The sequence below is a fragment of the Dermacentor albipictus genome, chromosome 1 (genome assembly GCF_038994185.2).
Source record: "Dermacentor albipictus isolate Rhodes 1998 colony chromosome 1, USDA_Dalb.pri_finalv2, whole genome shotgun sequence".
NCBI classification, from domain to species: Eukaryota; Metazoa; Arthropoda; class Arachnida; order Ixodida; family Ixodidae; genus Dermacentor; species Dermacentor albipictus.
The window spans coordinates 435,412,381-435,437,349 of NC_091821.1; the positions used below are offsets into that span (position 1 = coordinate 435,412,381).

Below are 24,969 nucleotides of genomic sequence, written 5' to 3' on the forward strand. Positions count from 1 at the left end.
AAGCAGAGATATGGGTCTGAAGGAGGCGTAATTCGTTGGCTGCTTTGATGGTTTCAATATAGGAATGACTTTCGCAAGCTTCCATTCCGTAGGAACCTCCCCAGTTATCCATGAGGCGTTGTAGTACTCCAGAAGGCGTAGGCGAGATGTGTGGCATAGTTTTGCGAGCGCTTCATAGCTCACGCCGTCATGGCCAGGTGATGATCGCTTGTTTACGTCGCTGATTGCTGCCGTGAGCTCTTCGATGGTGAATGGTAATTCTAAGTCAGGAAGGGTAGCTCGAGGTGGACTAGGCTGACGACTTGCAATTTGCCGCAAAGGTTGTGCCCCGTTGGAAAGGAGCCTGCAGTACTGCTCTGCCACCTCTTTCAGGGATGCGCGTTCATGTAATGAGAGGGCGATAAAAGGATAAAGCTGTTGCGGCTCTTTGCGAATGCCTCTGACGACTCGCCAGATTTTGCTCAGCGGTTGTCGTATGTCCAGTGTCCCACAAAAGTCCCTCCACCTTTTTCGGTCCAGTTTGGTGAGGTAACGTCGTATATGCCTTTGTGCCCGTCGACAAGTTCTGAGGTCTTCGATATTCTTAGTACGTAGAGCCTTCCTTTCGGCACGCCTTCGAATGGCACATAACCTTTCAAATTCCTCGTCGTTTGTTGGTACATTACAATGCTTAGTGGCAGAGCGGGTACTTTGTTTGAGGCAATGAGCTATTGTCGGTATTATTTCTGTATTTGTAGTCGAGGCTGTGATTCCTTTGTCTACGGCTGCTGTGTAAGCTTCCCAGTCTACCGACTTCAGTTTCACTTTTCTGGGCGACGTCCGAAAATGAAGGGCAGAGATTAGGATCGGGTAGTGATCACTACCTCGAGTCTCGAAATCTGTACACCATCCGAACATCGGGGCCACTTGACTTGATACGAATGTGATGTCAATGCAGCTAACAGTCGTCGGATTTTTCAGGTACGTTATGCTGCCATCATTCAAGGGCTCTATATTGTATTTTGCAAAAAGCTTCGCCAGCTTGGCACCCCGACCACATGTATGTGAACTGCCCCAGATCTCGTTATGTGCGTTGAAATCGCCACAAATAATATGTGGCGACTGAGTGTTTGTCAACAAGTTTTCCAATCTGGTCACGTCGAAAGGTGATCCTGGTTCCAAGTAGACGCCGATTAGGGTAAACACTTTGGATGCAATCACTGTGGTTGCGCAAATATATTCGTTCTTGTCATGTGGTGTTACGTCAATCGCAGAGGCAGGTATGTCGTTGCGAAATCCAACGAGCAGTCGGCTAATTCCATTTTGTCGTCTTGAATGATGAAAATAATACCCCTTTATCCTAAAGTGCTCGTCGACGCGAGACTCAGAAATGACTAAAAAAGGGAATCGGTACACTCGCGTAAGATGCTTAAAGTCTGCTAACTTCGAGCGCAATCCGCGAGCGTTCCACTGGAATATAGTACATGTGCGGAAGTGTTTGTTGGTGGACACCGCTTGTGAGACGATTGTTGGCGAAGCCATCGTTGCTACTGCGAAGAATCACGGCTTTGCGCCGTGAAAGAAGACGACACTAGCGGTTCCAAAGCCAGGATGGCCTCTACTTCAGGGATGCTCTTAAACGATGGGCTGGCACGGAGAATAGCCTTGAGTGCGGCGAACATCATGGGAATCAGCACACTTGATATCTCATTTGCAGTGCTACCATCTAACGACCTTTCTTGGTTCTTCCTGTTCTTCTGCTGCGACCTTGAGGACACTTGTTGCTGTCGTGGGGTTGAGGTTATATCACTTGAGGGCATTGATGGATTCGTTTCAGTTGAAGGCCTTTGCTGGTTTTCTTTCACGACTGAGGCGTAGGACTTTTTCAAATTCGTGTCGCTGCGCTGCACCGTGTCGTGTTGCTTTTGGTTTGTAGATGTATACATCACATCCGGATTCGGTGGTGGTTCTCGTCGTTTCCGTACTTTTCCTTGGATTTGCTCCATAGTCCGTGCAAGAGTGGCTGATTTCTTTTTAGGACACCCTCCGTATGACGCAGCATGCTCAGCTCCACAGTTTGCACACCGAGGCTGGGAACGTGACGTGCACTCCTTATGCGTATGTGGACCAGCGCATATCTTGCAGCGGATGGGGCCTTTACAATATTTCGCTATATGTCCGTGTCTTTGACATCTGAAACATTGAGTAGCAGACCCCATGTATTCCGTCACGGGATAACTGCAGAATCCAAGCGACACTCGGTTTGGTAAAGGGGCGTCCTTAGCGAATTCCAGGATGACCGAGTGTCTTCGGGTTTCCGTTACTACGCCATCTTCGTTAGGGACGTAGAAAACTTGCCTTTTAGCAGATATGACGCCTTGTTCGCTCAAATACTCCTTGAGGTTGTCATCTGAGTACTCAACAGGAACGTCCTGTATCCTCCCGTACGTGGCAGAGTAGGAGTATGGAACTCGAGCTTCTACAGGAATGCCCGATAGATCTGTCACTGTGAGGAGACGATTGGCTGCGGGAAGTGTAGACACTGTCACCATGAGGCTTCCATCCTTGTTGAGACGGTGGCTGAGTATCTTTTCTTGGGCTGTTGTCACGACCGCAGAAGCCAGAAGATTCGGGTTTACTTTCCATAAGCTGCTGTCAGGCTGAGTTGGCTTGAATATAACAGGAACACCTGCGGCTCTTTTCTTTTTGTAAGAGACAACAGTGAAGGCTGTCTGATCCATCTCTTCGTTGTCTCCTGCAGATTCTCTAGTGTCGATGTCATCTTCACGTAGCCTTTTCCTTGCTTGCTCATCTTCTCCGTGGTCTACAGAAGCAACGTGCTGACCTGATTGCTGATGGCTTGCGACGGATGCCATCAGAGCATCACGAAGGGCGGCCGACGGCGGAGGCTCGCCTCGCTGCTTCGGTCCGGTGCGCTTCGGGAGCCGCTTGCTGTGCTTCTCTCGCAGGACGGTGACCCCCAGACCGGCGTTCGGTGAAAGAGGTGCACAAAGAGTAAAAATGAGCTCTACACTTGCTAAAAAAGACTTAAAATTACAGACGGGCGTTCGGAAGCGAGCCTATCACTCGTCGTCTTCGTCTTCCTTCAATCTCAAATCTCAAAGTAAAAAAGTATCTCAAATCTCAAAGTAAAAAAGTATCTCAAATCTCAAAGTAAAAAGTATCTCAAATCTCAAAGTAAAACTATTCCAATATGTTTCTATTCCAATCTCCTGACGTCAAATTTGCGTAACCACCGACGAAAGCACCGGGCGGTCACCCACAGGGTTGTCTGTACAGACCAATCAAACACTCTCTTCGTCCATAGGAGGTCACTTTTGTTTGCTTGAAAAACGAATAACATTGCCTACACTGAGCGGCTTGTCGTATATAATTGGCTGACAAGAGGCGAGGAGAACGCTCAAGTGGAGAGGGATCCGCGGGGGCAGAGCCAGTGCACTGAAAATCGATAACTGGATAAAGAGGGTGGTGCCGGCGTCTGCGATTGGTCGGCTTTCCCTCACTTAGCTTGTGGTGGCTGGTCGATAATCGCGGCGGCATGCAACGGAAGCTTAAGAAGGACGCTAAAACTGACCCTCAGCAAAGAAGAGCTGGCAGAATGAGGTGGTAAACGTTCCGAAAGTGCTCGAACACGTTACACGGCCACGCAAGAAGTTTTATTATACGCAAAGACACCCATGCTCTCCGGCAGGTGCGAGCAGCCAGCGTCTCAGCGATCGGCGGCAGCCATCTTTTATTCCTTTCGGAACGGGGCAGCCTGCATCTATTCCGAAGAAATTACAGTTTGGTTCGGCATATAATGCATCTCTATCGCTTACATGTCACTTTGACACGGTGATATTGTGCGGTTTTGTTACGTCGCGTGACAGGCAGGTGAAGTGGGTGCAGCCGGAAAACTTTTTACCAATAGCCGAGGGCTAATGGCGAAAAGGGGTGGAATCAGAAATAACTGTTTTTGTTTTTTTCTGTCAAATCATGCATAATCAGTGTGTACACATCATATCAGATGGGGAGCTATCGCGGTTTTCGTGACATCGCGTGACAGACAGGTGAAGTGGGGGTGGTCGAAAAAAGTTTATGACCAATCGTGAAGGGCTGATAGCAGAATTGTAATGGAAAAGTTTGGAATAGTTTAAGTTATAGCGCCCCTGGATTCATTTCAGCACCCTTTGTGTATCTCCTGAGCGGATAGTTTCTAATCATTTAGGTAATTACTTGTTGTCGATGTCACAGATGGACATTTTAGAACATTTATTGGCACAGCGCCGGCAGTGAGAGAGGAAGAGAACCCATTTAATGAACACTCGAGAGATTTGCCTGGCGGCAAGCCTAGCATGGGGCCTTATGTTTATGCGATGATAAATTAAATGACCCGCCGGAGTACCGCTGAGTGGCTGTGGCGTTGAGCTGATGGGCAAGTGGTCGTGGGCGCCATTCCTTGATGCTGAGGCAGCATTCCGACAGGGGCTGAATGCAAACGCGCTCGCGTAATTGGGCGCTCGTTAAAGAACCCCAGGTGATCAGAATTCAGCCGAAGCCCTAAACTACCGCGTCACTTATCACCCACTGTTTGAGTTTCAGAAAGCTAAACACAACAATTTATTTTAAGTTTTATTGAATCAAACAAGACACACAAGTCATAGGAGATAACATAAGAAGCCAACAAACAATCGCACCAAAGACAACGTAGGGGAAATTACTTCTACTTACTAACTGAATGAACTGCAGGTTAAATCATCGTTCCCCACCTGCGGCAAGTTGTTTTCTTCATCCGCTTTCATCGCCATTAATTTATCATTTATTTAATTCAGTTAATAAGTACAAGTAATTTCCCCAATGTTGTCCTTGGTGTCCTTATTTGTTGGTTTCTTATGATATGATTAATAAAGATTGAACCACTCGGTTATCCCCCTTTCTTCTCGTTCATTACATAACGAGGGTCTCGAATCCGGCAACATTAACGCCTTCAGCTAGCATGTGGGGGCTTATTGACCAGTTGTCTTCACCGACAAAGTTCACACACTCGTGACGCCTGCTTCATGAAGGATGTTCCGCATCCGCCGCCAAGGTGTGTGAGTGGTGGCGCTGGCTAACACTCCCAGGGTTAGTTCTAGCAGTAAAACATAAATACCCAGGAAAGTGGATGCGAAAGCGGCGACGCGGTAGCTCAATTGGCAGAGCATCCGACGCGTAATGCGAAGACGTAGCATCATTCCCAACCAGCGGCAAGTTCTTTTTTCGTCCACTTTCTTTTCCATTAATTTATCATTTCTTTAATTCAGTTAGACAAGGACCAGTAATTTCCGCTACGTTTTCCTTGGTGTCATTGTTTGTTGGCTTCTTTTGATATGATTAATAAAAATCGGTTTCCTCGGTTAGCCCCCTTTCTTCTCGATGATGGGTATAACGTTAAGGGATAAAACAAGAGCAGATTGGGTGAGGGAACAAACGCGGGTAAATGACATCTTAGTTGAAATCAAGAAAAAGAAATGGGTATGGGTGGGACATGTAATGAGGAGGGAAGATAACCGGTGGTCATTAAGGGTTACGGACTGGATCCCAAAGGAAGGGAAGCGTAGCAGGGGGCGGCAGAAAGTTAGGTGGGCGGATGAGATTAAGAAGTTTGCTGGGACAACATGGCCACAATTAGTACATGACCGGGGTAGTTGGAGAAGTATGGGAGGGACCTTTGCCCTGCAGTGGGCGTAACCAGGCTGATGATGATGATGATTATGATGATTCTCGTTTAAGGCATAGGAGAGACAAATAACGCTCACGTAACACACTGCACCCAAGATACAGGCATTGAAGTGCGCAAGTAATCAAACAAGTTTCCTTCTTTAACTCTATCCTATCCTTTCTCCCTGACCTTTTACACCCCTACCCACCACCCACTACTGCTGACCGCCATTCAGGTTTCAACAGCCAAAGCTAGACCATAACGAAGCAGCCAGCAGCAATTTAGCTGGCCTCCTTCTTATTCGTTTATTTCGTTAAATTTAATAGACAACCCATCACGCATACATCTGCGCATTGTAACGAGCAACTCCCGAGGTGCCCGTCCTCCACACAGCGCCACGGAGGGAGGCTGAACGTCAGCGCACCATGAAAAACCTCCTGGAGAAGCAAAAATGTCGTCCTACGAGGTGTCCTTGCACGGGAGTCAATCATAAAGACAAGCGCATGGAGCCGCTATAAACAGCTCATTCTTTCGGAGAAGGCCTCGTTCTCAGCGGCACACTCTGGGCAATCAAACAACGCAATCTGACAAGGTTCCTCGGTTTACACACGGAATTGCGCATCACTCGTTTGCCACGCCGTCACACCAAGGGGGAGAAAAAAGAAACATTTGTTGGCTTTCGGGGATCCCTGTGCTCGTGTGGTAATTATGGGCAATAGGAAAGGCAACAGAATGTTATTCGCTTGCACATGGATCTGCGTCGGTTCTTGACGTATTGCTTTGCGATGTCACCATATGCTGTTATCCACAGCACGTTCGCGAGAAAGTGTTGACCGAACGTAGTCGTACGAACAATCACGGCGAGATTATCAAAAGCGGCCACCGGGAAACGGAGGAGCTCGGCGAAGCAACGAAACGGGGTATTGCATTTGTTCGAGTTATGGCGACACTGACGGAAGTATTCAGCAGTGCGGGACGTGTGACCAAGTGTATTGGAGAGCTCCAGCATAACGACCCAAACGCATTCTACAATATACCGAAGGCGTACAGAGATGCTAGCACGTGAGCTTACATTGGCCCAATGGAATTCGGCGGACTTTGCAAACTAGCGCCTTTTGTTCCCTGAATCTCCATCTAAAGCTCCCGTTTCATCACGGCTTGAAGAAGCATTCCCAAACGCCTACTCATAGGAATGGACACAAGTCCCAAATGTGAAGTTTGTCGGTACATAGTTGCTATTGCGCACCTTCGGCATTGTCCTAGTTTAAGTGCGGAAAGAAAAGAGTTCTGCACCATGCTCGACAAACTTAACAGCCGTCTCCTTACGAAAAAAAAAGAAAGAAACGAAGAAACTCTTGAACCTTAGTCCCAGCTGACGTCAGCCCGAGCGGCTCTAAAAGCGCAAGGGCTCTTATTGTTTTTATTTTTTCGGCACGAGGACTAAAGGAACATGCTGCAGTCGTTGTCAGTTGCCTTCCTCGTGCTTGTGCCGAACACACTCTTGTTATGTATTTTCTCTTTCTCTTCTCTATGTCTTTTCTTCTTTTCTCCTCATCTTTTCTAGCCTCTCCTCTTCGCCCCTGTGCAAGCAGCCAACCAGACAATTACTTTGGTTAACCATTCCGCGTTTCGTCACTTATTTTCTTTCTCTCTCTGTTCACTCGAAATACGCTAGCATAAAGTTGCGAATTTTCCCACTCTATAGGTATCCGTTGCTATTTACCTGAAGTAACGAAAAAAAAATTATGGGGTTTCACGTGCCAAAACCACTTTCTGATTATGAGGCACGCCGTAGTGGAGGACTCCGGAAATTTCTACCACCTGGGGTTCTTTAACTTGCACCTAAATCGAAGTACACGGGTGTTTTCGCATTTCGCCCCCATCGAAATACGGCCGCCGTGGCCGGGATTCCGTCCCACGACCTCGTGCTCAGCAGCCTAACACCATAGCCACTGAGCAACCACGGCGGGTCTTAAGTAACGAAGACATCGGCCCGAGTTTTCACGTATTGGTTATATTCAGTAAAGTCTTAAGATATCATGGACGATATAAAAATTTACAGGAGCACTATTTCTTAACGGCTTGATTATCTTTCAAAACAATGTGCAGCTAAAAAGATTGAGCAATGTGAAATTGATATTACGTTGCCTTTCAGGTACTGTCATTGTTCATGGAGATGGCGGAGGACTGCCCAAGCCGTTCCTGAACAGTTAATTTTTTTACTCCCCCTTCCGTTACACTTTACTGTGGCAAATCAAATCAATGAATCAATTAGTATGTGTTTAGCTTCAGTGCAATGCATGCTATACATACTGTAACATGACGCTGGCGCAGAAGTTGGCTACAGTTCGCTTCTGTAAAAAATGTTACTCCTATAGATGTAAGCTTTAGGCCTGCTAACTATACGCAATACAATCAAATTCCGGTGGGTACTACTATTATTAAGGTGAACACTGCTGATTCACGACTAAATACGATTTTTTCTTTACTTTTATGAAAGCTCCTACCATGAAATGTTGTGATATTCTGCCGAACCAATAAGTGTAGGAGTATTACCCACAGTGAGCTGCTGCGTTCCACTTGTCTAATATAGTCACTGCAGATACTCAGCAAGAAGAAAACAACAATGACGGGAAAAGACCCCTCTCCGTTGCCGCTCACATTGCGACATTCACTCACACACACACACTCGCACACACACGCACATTCCCCCAGGTATGCCTCTGATTGATTTCAAGCTATTTCTTTCTCGGTTGGCTAAGGCTGACGTTTAGCTGTTGCTACATGGTTTCGTCCGTAGCACCTTGCGTCAAAACACCGCTTCAAGGGACGTAGATACAATTTTAAAACGAAAATGTAAAATTGCTGAAATTTCTTTTAGTGCTGCACTTGTTTAATGCCACAAAATAAACGTGTTGGCAGTTATTACACAGTTTCGCATCTTTTTTTCTGTTTCTTTTTTTTTCTAACGAGTACGTGATTTGCTTTGTTTGGCAAAAGTGTACTCGCGCTCCCATCCACCCAAATAAAACATGAAAAACTCAGTTCAAATGATGGCATTACTTAACTGCGAGAAACAAGTGTAAACACAGATTACTAAAAGACCGAACTGTAGCGTTAAATCACTTGAAGTTGTTCATCTCTTCTTTAGCTTTATCAGAATTGTACCACCGCACCTCAGAAAAACCAGAGTGCAAATCACGAAGATTCTTCATTTCGAAAACAAGTGAAAGCACGGCGGTTAGCATAAAACGCCAAATTTTCTATCTCTAAGTACATTTTGAAATGAAATGTCACAAATATTTTAGAGATACCCTCAAACTCAAGCTTTCTTTCCGACAAACCGGATTTCTGGACTACAGCGGGTCGTTTAACTTTGACAGAATTATTATTGGCTTGCGACAACAGTCTGGACGCTGTTGCGAAACGCGCAAGGCAACTGTTCTGAGAACAATTGCGAAAGCGCTTCAGCCTAAGCGGCGCAAGGTGAAATGTAGCGCCAACAAAAGTTAACTTTCGCCGCAACAGCGTGCCAAAAATGCGATTACGAAATTTCTGACAAACTTGCGTCTGCCTGCACAGCGTATTCACGCTGAATACGATGAAATCATACCTGGTAAATGGAAACACTCAAACTGCTCGTAACAAGTTCACCAAGCGTTTCGTAAATGCCACGCTGTCAATAAAGCGTTTCGCAAAGCGCTCAAGAGCGCTCACTGCTATGGCAGCAAGGAGCAAGCATGCGGTCTAGACTCCAGCGCGGTCCTGCGGGAAGGTGAAAATTGGTGACGTGCTCCATCGTCCATGCCACGTACCTTCAGAGTTAAATTCCGCGTTGCGATGACACTTCACAGAACCCACGGTTTATTCTTTCTACGAGGAATCCTCATCTCTGCACGGCGGACACCCAGCGCTTGTCAAAGCGGATGTTTTCGCTGGAGACACTCTGGCAAAAATGTGCCACACCTACGTCGGCTTTATGCAGGAAAAGTCTCCTGTCGCTATGGCACAACAAAGGAAGGGGCAAGAGTGAAACGCTCGCTCTATGAAGGTGATGGATGACGAAACAGAGGTACACCGACGGCGACGCTGAGAAGCGACTTTCACCACAGAATTCTATGGATTGGCTAAGCACCATCTGCCGGCCAGAGATGCAACTACAGCTACCTCGCGGCTGGCTTCTGGGTATACTCTCCGCAACTGCCGGCTATATATAGCGGCACCTAAGGAACGCACAGCAAGAGGGGGACGAATATATTTTGTGTGGATTTGCTGCTCCCTGCCCTGAGTAAAAATAAGCTGCAGCACATTGAAGCACTGTTCCGTGAACGGTTTCCGATGAAGGTTAAAAATGTTGGCACCGTTACTGACACGGAAACACATATGCCAAAAAAAAGATAACACAGAATTCGGTGAGGGAGGGGGGGGGGGGGGGAAACAAGGAAGTGCGGGTTCGGAGTCGGTAATCGTCATCCACCAAGTGGCCGTGCACATGTAACCTTGACGCTGACCCACTAAACACGCGTGCAAAAGAGATTGTTTCGTTGTACACGAGGCTGGCAAAGGAACAAGCAGTTGAGGTGCGTCGCAAGTGAAGTTGTAAAATTATAATGAATGCAACCCACGTTACAGAAAGAGGAGCCAGGGAGAGAGGATCTAACGAAAGCTGAGAGGGCATTTGATTTGAAATAAGAAAAGGAAAACGAAACGACATCAGTCAGAGTGAAAGCAAAAGAAACTATGCAGAAAAAAAAGACAGATGGATCCCAGATGACAAAAATTCAAAGAATGCCTATAAGTCTACTGGATAATGTTAGTCCTGATTTGTTTATTATAACAAAGCGCAGTATATAGTCTTCGTGGCTAGGATTGCATCCCCACTTCTGCCCCATGGTCGTAGAAAATCATTACTCTATGTTTGTCCGTGTATCAAGTGACGCCTTTGCTCCTAATTGTGCGGCGGTGTGCAGAGAAGGCGACAAAAAGAAATGAACGCCCATATGCTAACTGTTACAAGTTGCACATCGGGAACACCGCCAGGTGATATTCCATTATTACAGGCCTGCAATGTTTTCCTTGCGCAATCCAATTTCCACTGCATCCTTGTTAATTGATTACTGGGCTTAAAACAGAGAATTATTTAACTTCACACTATATACTCACGAACAACTTTCTGTAGCTTATACGGAGTCAAAGCGCAAGCCAGTAAGAGCGCTTCTGAAAGAAAGTTCCACGTTCTTGTACGCGTAAGTTCAAGCCACGGGAAACAGAAAGCATGTAGATGTTTTTTACGATAGGGAAATCAGATAAGATACACTCTTGAGTGTTGACTTCGATTTTATCTTCATTCTTTTCTCTTCCGCCTTTCGGCAAATGCAACACCGTCGCAAGCGGAAGCTACGCTGCTTCTCTCCTCGTTATGTGCCCCTAGAAACAGAAAGCGCCGTCAAGCTATGCCGGACTACATGGTGCAATAATACATGTGCCGAAGCCCCGCCTGTGTAGCTTTCTCTTCATTGTCGCAGAAATTTGTCTACGAGTACAGTATGTCTTCACTGGGTCTATGCTTTGCCTTGGTGTTTCTACTCTCCTTTGTGTATAAAAATACATTGCAGATACGGTTACGAAGTTAACCTCCAGTGACAGTACAAGCTGCTGTCACTGGAGCTTACGTTGGCCCCAGAGCGACCACCTCGGCTGTCAAGCTTCCTTATAACTTTGTTGTTTGTTTACGAGTTGCATTGTTTTACCAAGCACCGTCGAATGGACTCACCGGTTCGCCAGAGTGCGACAGCCCCGGACTGTCAAGGTGTCTATATGGTTGATTACGACCTTCATGATATTACCAAAACACACTGTAACAGAATGTCCCATCCCTAAACACGTTCTGCTCACTATATGCATAATTTCGGCCCGCTTTCTCTATTTAGCTGCATGTCCTAATCATTCGAAAATCGCCTTAGCGCGCACCAATCAGCGGGCGAGCGGAGGACGCGACGTGGCAAAGCATGCGTCAGCTGTTGATAGTTTCTTCCGTGAAACGTTAAATTTCCGGCATTGATGAAAACCATCTACATCACCCTAATCTTACCGACCTATTAACGAGAATCGTCTTTCTGTAAAAAAAAATGGTGTACAAGCCCGCTGGCCTAAAGCCATAACGCTTATAACTTTTGGCACCACTTACGTTTCCGTGGGTGTGCTAACGTGAAGGAAGAAGGGAAAGGGCTAGGGAGGAATGAAGTGACGAAAGAAGATTGATTTATTGTGCAGCAGAAAGCTGGATTGCACGAGCTGGAAAACGTGGCTTCGAAACTTGGGGTGAAAGCATGCGAAATCACTTTCCGAAAGAACGGCTTGACGTTTGCTCGCCGGTATACGGGTACCCGTTTAGGGGGAAAGCAGTGAAAGGACAGGATAGCAGGGCAAACAGAGGGCAGTAGCAGGTAGCAAAAGCGCTGACTGGCAGCACGGAGTATCTTACGTGCGCGGCAGAATAAACTTACGGGAAAAGTAAAAAAAAAAACTTTTCGTTTTATGTTTCTCTAGCTTTTATTTTGCCACGCTTGAAGTAACCTTTCACTCGCCAGTCAGCGCGAGTGGTCAGTCAGTTTTTTTCCTCCAGTCCTTTCTGTACGCTGATTGTTTTTTTTTTTTACAGCGTAAGCTGTTATGAGCTCATTCCAACAGCCATTTCGGGTGGTGATGGTGTCCGCCGCTGCCGATGTCCGGTGTCCGTAGCAGCTATCGCCGGGAATGAGAAAAAAAAATAGGCCTAGTTCCCGCCGGAATCGAACGAGGGTTCTCTGGATGGGAGTCCGCTACTCTACCACTGAACCATGCCCGCTTCTTTTTTTTTTTTACTACCGGCATTGCAACATACAAAACAAGACATCTTAACAGTACATGACAGTCACGACAAAAGTCCCTGCCACTGGTTGACTGACACGGGGGCTAAAAACGCTTGAAGTTCGCAAGCTCAGTCATCAAACTGACCCGTGTTGGTATTTCTTTTTGCAAATTATACATTTCTTTAATATAACAAATGCTTTCGATGAATTATTCTCCAACAGGCCGGACGTTTATTTCAGCATGTCTCGCCGCCATTCTTGTTTTCCATAAACTATGCAAGGACAAAAGCATGAACATGTCATATGGTACAGTGTCTTCGTTTGGAGCAGGCAAGAAACGAATCCCATATGGTGTAATCGGCAAGTCCTTCTATAGGTTTCTCTGTGAGATTTCCCAATGTAATACCACATCCTAGCAGTCAAGAAATATGTGTTCTACTGTTTCGGGTTTTCGGCACAGTAAACAGTTTTCCGCTTCATGCTAGCAAGCGCAGGCGGGTCTGTCACTTTTTGCTTGCAGGAAGGGGAAAAGTGCCCTATAAACGCGTCCTAGCGCGCGAGGGGACACGCGATGTGACATGCGCGCTGCGTAGCGTCGATGCATGCACGTTTTGCATTGCAGTTGCATACTATTACAACAGATAAAACGCCATGTAGCACGCGCACATGTAGCGGTACAAGGCAGTTACAGAAGGTTTGAGGAAGAAAAAGAAGTTTACGGAGACATATACAACCATGCTAGAAAAAATACACATTGTGTACCTGATTAAATCAAGCTGGCTAGGTGACTATGCCACCGCTGGCTAATAAAGGGGATGCCAATAAATCATGATGTTGCTTACCATCGTATTATGCCACTTGCATCGCAAAGGGAGATTCGTGCCATGTAGCGTATATACGTGCGCCCTTTGCATTGCAGTGGCATATTATTGCACCAGCTGGAATGCCATGCAGCGACTAGATAGGTATACGGTGCAAGGTAGATGGAGAAGTCTTCAGAAAGGAAAGGAAGATTATGGAGATGTATAAATATTGATGTAATGAAAAACATGTATGACATATATGATTAGTTCAAGCAGGCTAGGTTACTTTCGCCCTTCCGTTTCAAAGGGAGTACCATTAAATCAGCATCAGCACCACCATATTGCGCCATTTGGCATGCGCGCCGCATAGCATCGATACCTACAGATTTTGCATTGCAGTTCCGTTATATTCCACAAGGTGTCGCGACATGTAGCAGTTGCATATAGCAGTTACACGCTGCATGTATCTGACCCTGGATGTAGCAGGCTAGGTGACTATTTGTTACCAGCCCGTTTCTACGGGGATGCCGTCATTATCATCACCATCATCAACAGCAACGTACCGCGCCACGGATCAAGACATGTGAGACGTGCGCCACGTAGTTTGGATATTTGTGTTTGCTCTTCGGTGCGCATTATGGCGCCTCCTCGAAAGGAACGAACCTGGAGAAACGATTCGTAGAACTACGCGCGCAGTTGCAACCAGGCAACATCGGGCTGAGCAGACCGCTGTGCAGAGAGTAGGACAAGCCGCAGTTCGCCGTCAACGCCGGGCGCACGGTTCAGATCGTTCTCGTGAAAATGACAGGAAGACCCTGTAGTGCGTGGTGCCGAAAATGGAGCTCCTATGTAGCCGCTCTTCCATCTTACGCTGTAACTGTGATGCGTGTGCCGCGCAGGCCTGTGACTTTTTTCTAAGCGATCGTCTTTTTTTTTATTGATACGATATAAAGAGATGTTGACGCACAGTTTAAGACGCCCGCTACGCCTTAGCTCTTGAATGGGTCTAACTTACAACACACAGGGTTCAAGATTACATATACAACAATCGTCTCATCCAAGCACCAGAACTTGTCCCGCAACGTTTTCACAGTAACACTACGACGTAAAAAATACGTGGCACATACAATATACAACAAAAATAACTCTACAGCACCGTATAACAAAGTCTCGAAAATACAAATGACACTGTCACCTAATAACACAGGCATTGTTGGCCGTTATTAGGCAGCTTTAGTACTGCGTACGTAGCGTACGCAACGGCGTTGCGTACGTAAGATCGCTGCGTTCTGCAAACAGCGCATGTGCAGAACGCAACACAAACGGGACGAGATGCGTACGCGGCCGTTGCGTACGCACGCATCCGATTCTTGCGTGCGTACGTAGGGAGCCTTGCGTGCTGCTCTCGTGGTTCTCATTTGTTCGGGAGAGCGCGAGACAAAAGAGTTTCCCAAGATGGCAGCGTCAAAGGCGACTCGCGGAAGGCGGTACTTTCAATGGCCTACGATTTGGCTTTGCTGCGTGAAGTGAACGCGCAGAAGGCATTCCCAGACCCTGCACGTTGGGAATGCATAGCAAAAATAGGAACTTTGTTTTTGAGGAAGTGTTCAGTGTGTGCTGTTTGCGCGAAAGGCTCGACCTGCTTTTGGCGCAGTTTGTCGCAAATGATCGTGCCAGCCTGAGAAAGCAAGTACTAGTTTTTTTATTTTTCTCGATATGATTCGTGCATTATATCCGCATTAAAAGTAGTCTCTTAAAGGCCTAAATATAGTCCGACGAAGCGGTAACGCGCCCACACGTTACATCACGTTAGCGAGATCAACAGCGTCTAGTTTGGCCGACGGTTCGACGTACTGGCGGACACGGCTATACGCTCCGACGCGCCCGGCGTCTATCGCTCGCCCTCTTACGTACGTAGGCATTTCGCAGTACTAGACAGTTTTAGTTACACGTTCGTAGAGGCTTTGCGTACGTAGAGCTTCTACGTGTCAGCAGTGCGCATGCGTAAAACGTAGCGGCCGCGCGCTGGTCTCACGGACGTACGTGAGATTCATTTCTTTGCGTGCGTTTCTTGCGCACGTAGACAGCTTCGCGCGAGAGTTCCGCAAGATCACGAACAAGCGATAGCGGGCCGCGCGTGCGCAGACGGCTCGCATCGAAACACAGCGGCAGGATTGAATTGGCTACCGCCGTGTTCACATTTCCCGATAGATGGAGTTACGGGGTCCCTTTTGGCGTGCGTCGCGTACGTGTAGCTAAAAGCGTTTCAGATGGCGTGCACGTAAGGTACGTAGGCTTTTCACGTTTGCGTACGTGAAGCCTCTGCGTACGTGTAACTAAAACTGTCTAGTAAAAGCCCCAACGCGACACGCGCTCCTACGTTCCGCAAAGCCCTTGCGTGCTGCGTACGTATCCTCATGACGCAGTACTAAAACTGTCTATTAACGTTGTTAATTTTCATATTATGTCAATGTCGCTGCATATGTGTATGTGTTTGTGGATTACGTTATCTTGACTGTCCTCTTCTGACTATATGTGATAACGCATTTCCAGGATGTATGCACCACCCGCTGACTAGAAACTGTCATCTTCCGAACTATACACACCAATGCAAATGACTTCACCATGAGTAAAGCTGCGCCTCGGGATTATGCTGACAAAATTTGTGTTGAGTATGAACGTTTCGTCATGGGCTGCCGTTCGGAGGTGTGCCAGCCAAAAAAAAAAAAGTGATCAAACGGATATAGAGACGAAAGCCACGGTGACGACCAATCATACGGGCCACGAATAGCATGGCTGCAGTGGCTGTTGAAAATGAGGCGACGATGACGACTGCATTTCGCACGCGCATCATCGCTATCATTAAGGTTTCATTAAAAAACAGAAACAAAAACATACGTGGGCAGCAATGGCATCGGTCTGTTATTTACAGTGTGTAGCACCAAACAGTAATCGCTCTTGCGAACGCGAGCACGTTCTTCGTGTGTGCGGGTCAACAAGCGGTGCTCAGACCGATCACTTGTTGTACACATGCCATGCCATTCAGTGAGCTCATCTTCAAGAGTCAATCGAGCCCTCCCGTAAGACCCCCCCTGGCTACGGCCCTGCTAGTGACATACACTCTATGGGTCCCTCTATATGTATAACCCAGTCTGGCTTCATTCCCCTCGTTCAATTTTTCAACTTTTGTTCAGCCAGTATGCGGTGAAGCCGCACTAAAGGAGCAAAAGATTCGTCCGTCATTGAATTGACGGGAACGGTCTCGTAGATCATGCTAAAACTCGTGGACTCGAATTTACAGCTTTTATCCATATTCGTGCCCTGACGTATAAGGAAAGATGATACTGTCAGATTCTGCAATAAGCAGCAGACCAAATGGCTTTATGAAGTGACATCCAAGCATTAACCCCGGCTGCATGCGCCATTTCTTTATTTATGTTCCGTCACATGTAAAAATGTTCCACCTGACATTCAGAAACATAAACATTATGTTGCCGTTTAACTAATGAAAACCAATCAGTAGTTACATTGCATTATTGGGCAAATAACTAACTAATCACAACATACACCTAACTAATAGGACTAAATTCATTGGTGACCACTAGTTTTTAACATACTATGCTTTGTTCTCTAGGTTTTGTGCGCTAATAATGTCATGAATATCGAATGAAATGTCATGAAATCATTCTAAAGCTGGTACAGCGCAGCATAGAAAGAAAGAAACAAGCCCAGCCGGCCAGATGAAAGAACAGAGCGCTGACTTCCAACTGGTTTATTGGCAGGTTGCACGAAATATATAGCTAGAAGAAAGCATCAGAAAATGTCGTCTCAACACTTCACAAAACGTCGCACGAATGTGTGAAGATAGTGTGGTAGTGTGCCGGATACCCGGCTACACTACTGTCAGCTATAGCTGGAAAGCTATTAAAGCAGATAAAGAAGGACAGTAACACAGAAGCCCAACAAAGAAATAATGAACGAAAGAGGCCGGTAGTCATACCATATTTGCATAACGCCTCTCACAGGTAAAAAAAGATTGGCCGCAAGGATAGCGTGGAAGTAGCGTTTTGCGCGCCGGATACGCTACGCAGGCTCTGTACGATCGTGAATCCGCTCCATCCGCTCATTACGTCTGTTCGACCATGCACAAGAAGCGTTTTGGGTTTTGCATGGTTGGGGTTGTTTATTCAATTCCACTGTCACGCGGGAAGAGATATATAGGCCACACTGGTCGCTGCCTTAATGAAAGGCTAAAAGAACATGATTACAATGTGCGCGGAGCTATACAGAGACACTTAGGAATTCACTGTTTCGACTGTGGATGTAAGCCGAATTTTTATCGATGTGAAGCGCTAAAAAAGCACCGATCACAACTTACGCGGGAGATTATTGTAGCTGGTCTCATAGCAAGGGCTGGCAGCACGTGTGTTAGCGCGCCATCGGCACAGGAAGTAAGATTTCTTGATCAGTTTAACCGTGCATGACAGAATTGCGCGTTCTGTTACTCATGATGGTGTAGTCTTCCATCGGTGAGACGTATTGTGTTGTGACGACATTTCCGGTCGCTTTCTTGTAGCTGTATATTTCGCGCAACTTGCCAATAAACCAGTTGGAATTCAGCGCTCTGTTCTTTCATCTGGCCCACTCGGTTTGTTTGTTTCTTTCTTTCTATGTTGCGCTGTACCAGTTTTAGAATGCAATACCAACTCGCCCAATCCTCAGCCCTAGGTCATAAAACCAATGAGACGGGCTGGAAACGAGCATGATGAAGCTAATAGTTATGATGAATCATTTACTTAACTAGTGCAATGATAGTTTTGATTCGCGCACGTCGTCATTGATGTCAATCGCACTGTATTTTCGCCAACTTTCACAAAGCATTGCGTAATAGGTATCAAATGAAATGTCATTCGAACAGTGACTCATTTACGATAACTAGGAGTGGTAGGAATGAGTTACTAGTGATCACGAATCAATTTGTTTAGTATCACAGTGGTAGTCTTTACTGATATACGTCGTCATTTATATCAATGCAAAAGTCAGTAAATGACTATTTCTTTAGTTACCGCTGCTGGCTGATAACGTCGGGTTATTAGTGGTTACTAGTGATGCGCTCAGTATGAGGTTCTCGTATTTTATACAATGGGGGCGTAATAGGTATAAAATGAAAACTCATACAAAAGATGATTCAATTACATTAACTACGAGATGGTAGGACCGAGTCACTAGTCATCCCAATTCACTTTGTTTAGTATGACAATGGTAACCTTGATACGCGCAAGTCGTCATTGGTATCAATCAAAAAGTGATTGCATGAGACGTTGAGTTACCATTGTTAGTTGATGATGTCGAGTCATTAGTGATCACTGGTGATACATTCCGTTCAATGCGATCGAACTTTTAAGCAGCTTAGCATCATGTACATCAAACGAAAAGTAATAAAAATGGCAATTCAAATATTATAACTAAGAGATGGTATGGTCTGGTCGCTAGGGATCGCGGATCACTTTGTTTAGTATGACAGTGGTATAGTGTTCGTTTATTCATTGTCATTTCTACGAATCAGTTTCACTAAACTTGTCTTTTATAAATATATAGCAGACAGGGTCGAAATACTGGTAATCACTAATGATTATATTCACTTCAGTGTAGTCGAGTGAATTCCTAACATTTTCGCAATGTTCGCTTGCATCGGTATTCAAAGGTTCATGAAGGACGTTCTGCCTTGATTAAACTCACTCGCGCTGGCAATAATGAATCGGCTGACGTTTGGATTAATATGGGCAGGAAAAACTGTAGTCTGCACAAGCGCAACCAAGTGCCGCTGCAAGCTCGCCCTCACTAGTGCATCTGTTTTATGCATCGCAGAGTTGAGCCAAAGATACGGTTGCTAGAAAAGGTCTGCAATTTCGTTTTAGGCGCGGCGATGAAGGTACTCCTAGTAGCAACTACGCCACCTAGATGTTGCTAAACATGGTGGTTAAGGTGAAAGGAAGAAGGCACTCCTAGCGGGCGCAGAACTATGCAGATTTCTGGCGAGGGGAGGGGGGAGGGAATTCATTTCGCACCGTGACGCAGCAGGCGCTTCAAGCAATGACATTTCGTGCTGCAGCACGCGGCCGGCCGACATATACGTGCACTCGTGGCACAACTCGGACGTGGCGACGCCGTCTCGTTTCTATCGCCTAGGTTTGGCTTTATGCCACACACTTTGTTTACTCCGTGCGCGTGTTTAATTTTCAATGCACAAGCTTCTAAAGTAAATAGTTCTATTTGTCTCTAACCCGCGGGTTCGTGATGGCTGGTATAGTGTTTCTCACGTTTCTGGCTTTATTTGATATGGTGAAGACACGGCGAAAGTTAACGAGCCGATGTGACGTGACGATTATGGCATTACGCTACAAGAATTGATTATTAACTTACTAAACTTTCAAAGCGACAGCTGTCGCCTTGTGTATCCTACGAGTATGGCTATGCTGCTGCTTCTGTGAAGGGTAGCGGAACCCAATGGGGGCTCCCGCTGCGCTGCGGGGGTTTGCGCTGAATATTTAATGGACGGTCGATTTTAGAGCGATGGCTGCATGTGCACTGTGACGTAATTAAACCGGGTTTTAACGTTGCATTGCGAACGCTATTGCAGAGAAGGTTTACTCCAAAGATTAATATGGCGGGTGGAGGCGCGGTGGACATGAAAGGGATAGCCGATAACGGTCCGCACGCACGGCACGGAGCAAACAGCTTCCGCGCCTTCAGCACTTTCAGTTCGATTCGTGCAGCCCCTGTGCGCGACATCTCGCCGTGCTCAGAGAGGCTGCAGATATGATATCGCGCGGTGACGATGGTGCGTATGTACTTCTCGAGTGCACACGATAGCGTGAAACCGTTGCTGCGGCCAAAGATGTCGAATGTGCTGAGTAAGCATGCACTACCGATATACTACGGTGCGAACGCGCCTTTGCCAATGCCGATAGCATAAAAGCTGACGCAAGTGTTAAACCGGTGTTGTTTCCGCTTGGTTTGGCTTTTGCGTATCGAGTAGAACTATTTATATCGCTTGTTAATGACGTGATGACGCTCTGCCAGCGGCGGAGTGGGTGGCGCGAGGAAAGAAAGTGCCCTGCGATAATATATACGGGGACACTATCCTTCAGTACACGTAAGGCCTTGCCCAGAGTACACTCCGATTCACTTAGGAGATTAGAGTTTGGAGATTCGGTTTATGGTAACAAAAAAAAAAACATCACGATAAGGAAGCTACAGAATGTCGATTCCACCGTCAATCTGCATCAAATCGACAGCCTAGCCCTATATTTAACAAATAAAAACTTTTCTATAAACACAAAGGAACATTCGCATCACATACTCAAACACGTACTGCGTTGGATCTGACCTAAAGTTTTCATTGCTGCTGTTCTTCTTCCTTTACAATAATAAAAAAATTGGCTCGCCATTCCGGTCCTGCGAAAGTGGATATCCGGTGAAGCTGTTGCAAAACCACCACTGCGACTCCTGGGGCGACTATGCAATGCTTTATTAATGATTCGGGTGCTTGTTTTGAGCTTGTTCTTTATTGAAACGTATGCTGTTCTGCGTGTTGCGTTATTGATTTCAATGAATGCGCGCATTTTTCTCTTCACTTTGCTGAGCGTTTGTAGCCTCTGCCTTACGGGTATATGAGACATTGCTGTTGATGATAGATGCTTGCTTTGAGCTTGTTCTTTATTTAAATGTACGCTGCTCTGTGCGTTGAATGCGTGATTCCAAAGAATTTATGCACTGTTCGCTTCACTTTGCTGAGTGCTTCTAGCCTCTGCATTACGAGGGGGATGAGTCTTTGCTGATGACAATAATTTCTGCTCATGAACGGACACGAAAAATGCTGACCAGCGAGAGGCTAGCGACTTCGCTGTAATAATATTACTAAAAATCAGTAATTATAACTATAATTATAGTAGTAGTAGTAGTAGTAGTAGTAGTAGTAGTAGTAGTAGTAGTAGTAGTAGTAGTAGTAGTAGTAGTAGTAGTAGTAGTAGTAGTAGTAGTAGTAGTAGTAGTAGTAGTAGTAGTAGTAGTAGTAGTAGTAGTAGTAGTAGTGGCGTAGAGGTAGAGCATCCACCTCGCGTGCAAAAAGACCGTGGTTCGAATCCCGGTGCCACACAATTTTCCACCGGATGACACCGGTGACCGGTAACGCACTCCCTCACAAGAGCAGGATTGGCTACCCTGGTGCAGTACTTGGCCACAGCCTCCTATATGAATACAACTACTTGAAATCAAGAAAAAGAAATGGGCAGGACATGTTGTGAGGAGGGAAGACAACCGATGGTCATTAAGGGTTACGGACTGGATTCCAAGGGAAGGGAAGCGTAGCAGGGGACGGCAGAAAGTTAGGTGGACGGATCAGATTAAGACGTTTGCAGGGACGACATGGCCACAATTAGTACATGACTGGGGTAGTTGGAGAAGTATGGGAGAGGCCTTTTGCCCTGCAGTGGGCGTAACAAGGCTGATGATGAGTAGAAGTATCAACTTTTGCTGTTGTCACGTTCGTTTTTGCACGGTCACGGAAGTGGTCGGTCGTTGTTGCTCACCGAAAACGGTAGACCAGAGTTGACATAGATGAAGTAGAATAAAAGAAACGGGTGCAAGTGTGAGATCGAAACACTGGAGCACCTAAATCAACAAATAAGGCAGATAAATTCGATCTTAGTGGATTTTCTAAATGGCGTCGCGGCTTCTGTTACAAATGACTGGCAGAAAATCGAAGCACTTCCGGGAATGCGACGTTTTAGCGTCAAAAATTTTTATGTTGCCTCCGATTTCAGCAGATGGAACCCGAAATTACAGGTAGGTAGCACAGGCTGTACAAGTCGCATAGTTATAACTCGCAACGAGCGTGGCAACGACCGCTTACTCCTTACGTTAAGAATATGAAATGCGCTCTATAAACTCTAATTGTAAGTTCGCCGTCACATTTGGCTCGCAGATGAGTGAAATTACTTTTTTGCAACAGGTTTCTCCAAAACGCAAGGAGCTCTGGGTGTCTCGGTCGTAGGACTTGCACATATATTTTAACAAAGATGAAAAAATTTCTCAAATACGTAAATCTACAGCAAATCGCGGCGAAAGGCTTGCGGATGTGTGGCGATGTTTGGTGTCCTTAAAAGTTATTTAATGTTGCAGATAGGTATCTCGCCGCAAATGAAAAGAATGTTTTGGATGACTTGACAAACAAAACAAAGCACTTTGGAAGTGAGAAAGAAGATAATCTTTGTTGTATATCTGAAATCTTAGCTGAGCTGCGCTAGGCCATTTTGCTTCCTTACTGCTTCTGACGTTAACAGAGGCGTGTCTTGGACTGCTGCAAATATGACCAAGTACAAAACGACGAATGGCGTGTCTTAGCTGATTGAGTAGCCATATATTTCGATTTCACATTGCCTAGACTTTCAGGCCATAAGCTCAGGTGAAATTAGCCACATCACTTAAACAGCTTATTCTGCAATTGCCAATGCTCGAAAATTTTCCGTTCCAGCCGGTCAAACACTTTAGCTGAGATGCAACAAGGTAAGCGACATTAGCCATACCTGCATTTAGTAGCTAATCATGCTGTGAATTTCACAGGCTGTGAGACCGCTAAAGAACAGACATCACGAGGTACAGTTTCTTGGCACGTATATTGCTGGGCGTAAAACAACGGTAGTTCCCGCTAGCCGATTCTAACGACCCCAATCTGAACACGGGGTAACGGGGCTACCGTAGCCACATTTTGGAAATTCTGCACTCGCTTTATCGAAGTGCGTGTGAGCCTCTAAACGCCTATCAATTACAGCAAAACTGCTGATTCACAGTCGACTTGGCGACCGGTGATCTTCTATACGCGCGTCGGTTAGCTTCGAGTTGTTGACAAGTTCGACTTCGCCCTGCCATCTGCTAGCCGCCTGGTTAGCTCAGATGGTAGAGCGGCTGCCCCGGAAAGGCGGTGGTCCCAGGTTCGAATCCCGGATCAGGACGAATTTTTCTTCAACTGCGAGGCTTTTCTTTCGAGGAACCCGTATGGGTTTCCTTTGTAGCAATTGCTACGAACGGGTGGATGTCTGATTTTCCCTTTATTAACCCTTGCACTTAGATTTAGGGTCACGTTAAAGAACGAACCTCAGGTGGTCCGAATTATTCCCTCACTACAGCGTGCCTCATAATCAGATCGTGGTTATGGCACGTAGAACCCTGTAATTTAATATTTTCCGGACTAGTCCTAAACGTCTCCTTCATCAGCCTGTCGCATGATTTATTTATTTATTTGTTTGTTTATATATTTATATATTTATTTATTTATTTATTTATGTTGGGTCTTATAATGTATTATGCGCATTAATTGTACTGTCATATTAGAACTTTTGTTGATTATGTTTTTACCTACAAGATTACAATCCATGGTTTTAAATAATTATTGCCCTTTGGATTGCTTCCTCTGTTTTTTTCATTATTTCTTGTTATGCTGCTTTTAATGTACTATTTCTTTGTACTTCCTGATGAGGGTCCCGGTGTAATATATGATTTTGGGAGCCTGAACTCTTACGTTCTTGAGTACACCACAGCTACTTTAATCTTTGACAAGAAAATAGGAAATTACGAATAATGTTATATGAAGAAACACTTCCCAACAGGCCCACACGCGCCGTACATAAGACATCTGAATGGGGCGCAAACATAAGATATTCTCCCACTAGTTTAATAGGCCAGTGGACACTACACACTTCATTATTAATGTAGGCACCAACAACTTCAACACACAGAACGCCACGGAAACTATCGAGTCTATGAACGACGTAATACACACAATACAGCACCGTGGCGGCTTGGGCTGGTCGATGCATACTCGACGAGGGAACAGCGCGAAAAAAACGAAGCACAAGAACAGGAACACACACTAGCCCTGGTGTGTGTTTCCCTTCTTGTCCTTCCATGCAACCTTCCATGCAAACAGCCACCTCACGCCAACAAGAAGGAGCGCGAAGCAACAAATGCCAGACGTGGCTGAAGTCTCTCCACAAAATTAAACCAGCCTGATGTTGTACACAAGTTAAAAACATAAAATACGGAAGAAATAGGCGTACTTAGCAGGCGCCTAAGCTCCTGTCCCACGAACAACACAATAAGTGAATTCGAGCTTCACAAGCACCTTTCGGAATTTTCCCGACGAATGCGTATGAGACATTTTTTCGCAGATAAAACCGCACCAGACACCGAGACGATATCACCAGGAGCCCAATCCACTAGGACTCCTGAACCAGAACAAGCCTTATAACTCGACCCATATCTTAAAACAGTCACTAAAGTAGTTATAATACAATGCGAGGCAGCTCAGCGATTGGAAGACATAACTTCCTCAGATATTCGTAGCATTTCAGATCTTGGTTGCCGGAACTACATTGTCATTAAGGAAGGAGTTAAAGGCGGAAATATAAGTACAAGCACGAGGCTCCCAGAAATCCAAACAACCCTGAACGTTACCGTAAGCTAGACAACGATCTGACATTACCATACACACTGACATTTACCAACTAGCTGAAACCACTTTTGGCGGTTGAACACCGTCAGAATTCAAATTTCTCAAACCAAGCAACAACAAACT

The 24,969-nt window shown here is 45.9% G+C and overlaps 1 protein-coding gene and 1 long non-coding RNA gene across 2 annotated transcripts in view; one reads left to right on the plus strand and one right to left on the minus strand.

The window, feature by feature from the left end:
- The window catches only part of LOC135908092 (uncharacterized), a 45,089-nt gene extending 35,300 nt beyond the window's left edge, over positions 1–9,789 (minus strand). Inside the window, exon 1 of the mRNA XM_065439855.2 lies at positions 9,496–9,789. The gene's annotated coding sequence lies outside the window, so the exon portion shown is untranslated. The remainder of the gene's footprint in view (positions 1–9,495) is intronic.
- Positions 1–24,969, plus strand: part of LOC135908113 (uncharacterized) — a 31,907-nt gene that overhangs the window by 3,886 nt on the left and 3,052 nt on the right. The gene's annotated exons all lie outside the window — the stretch shown is intronic.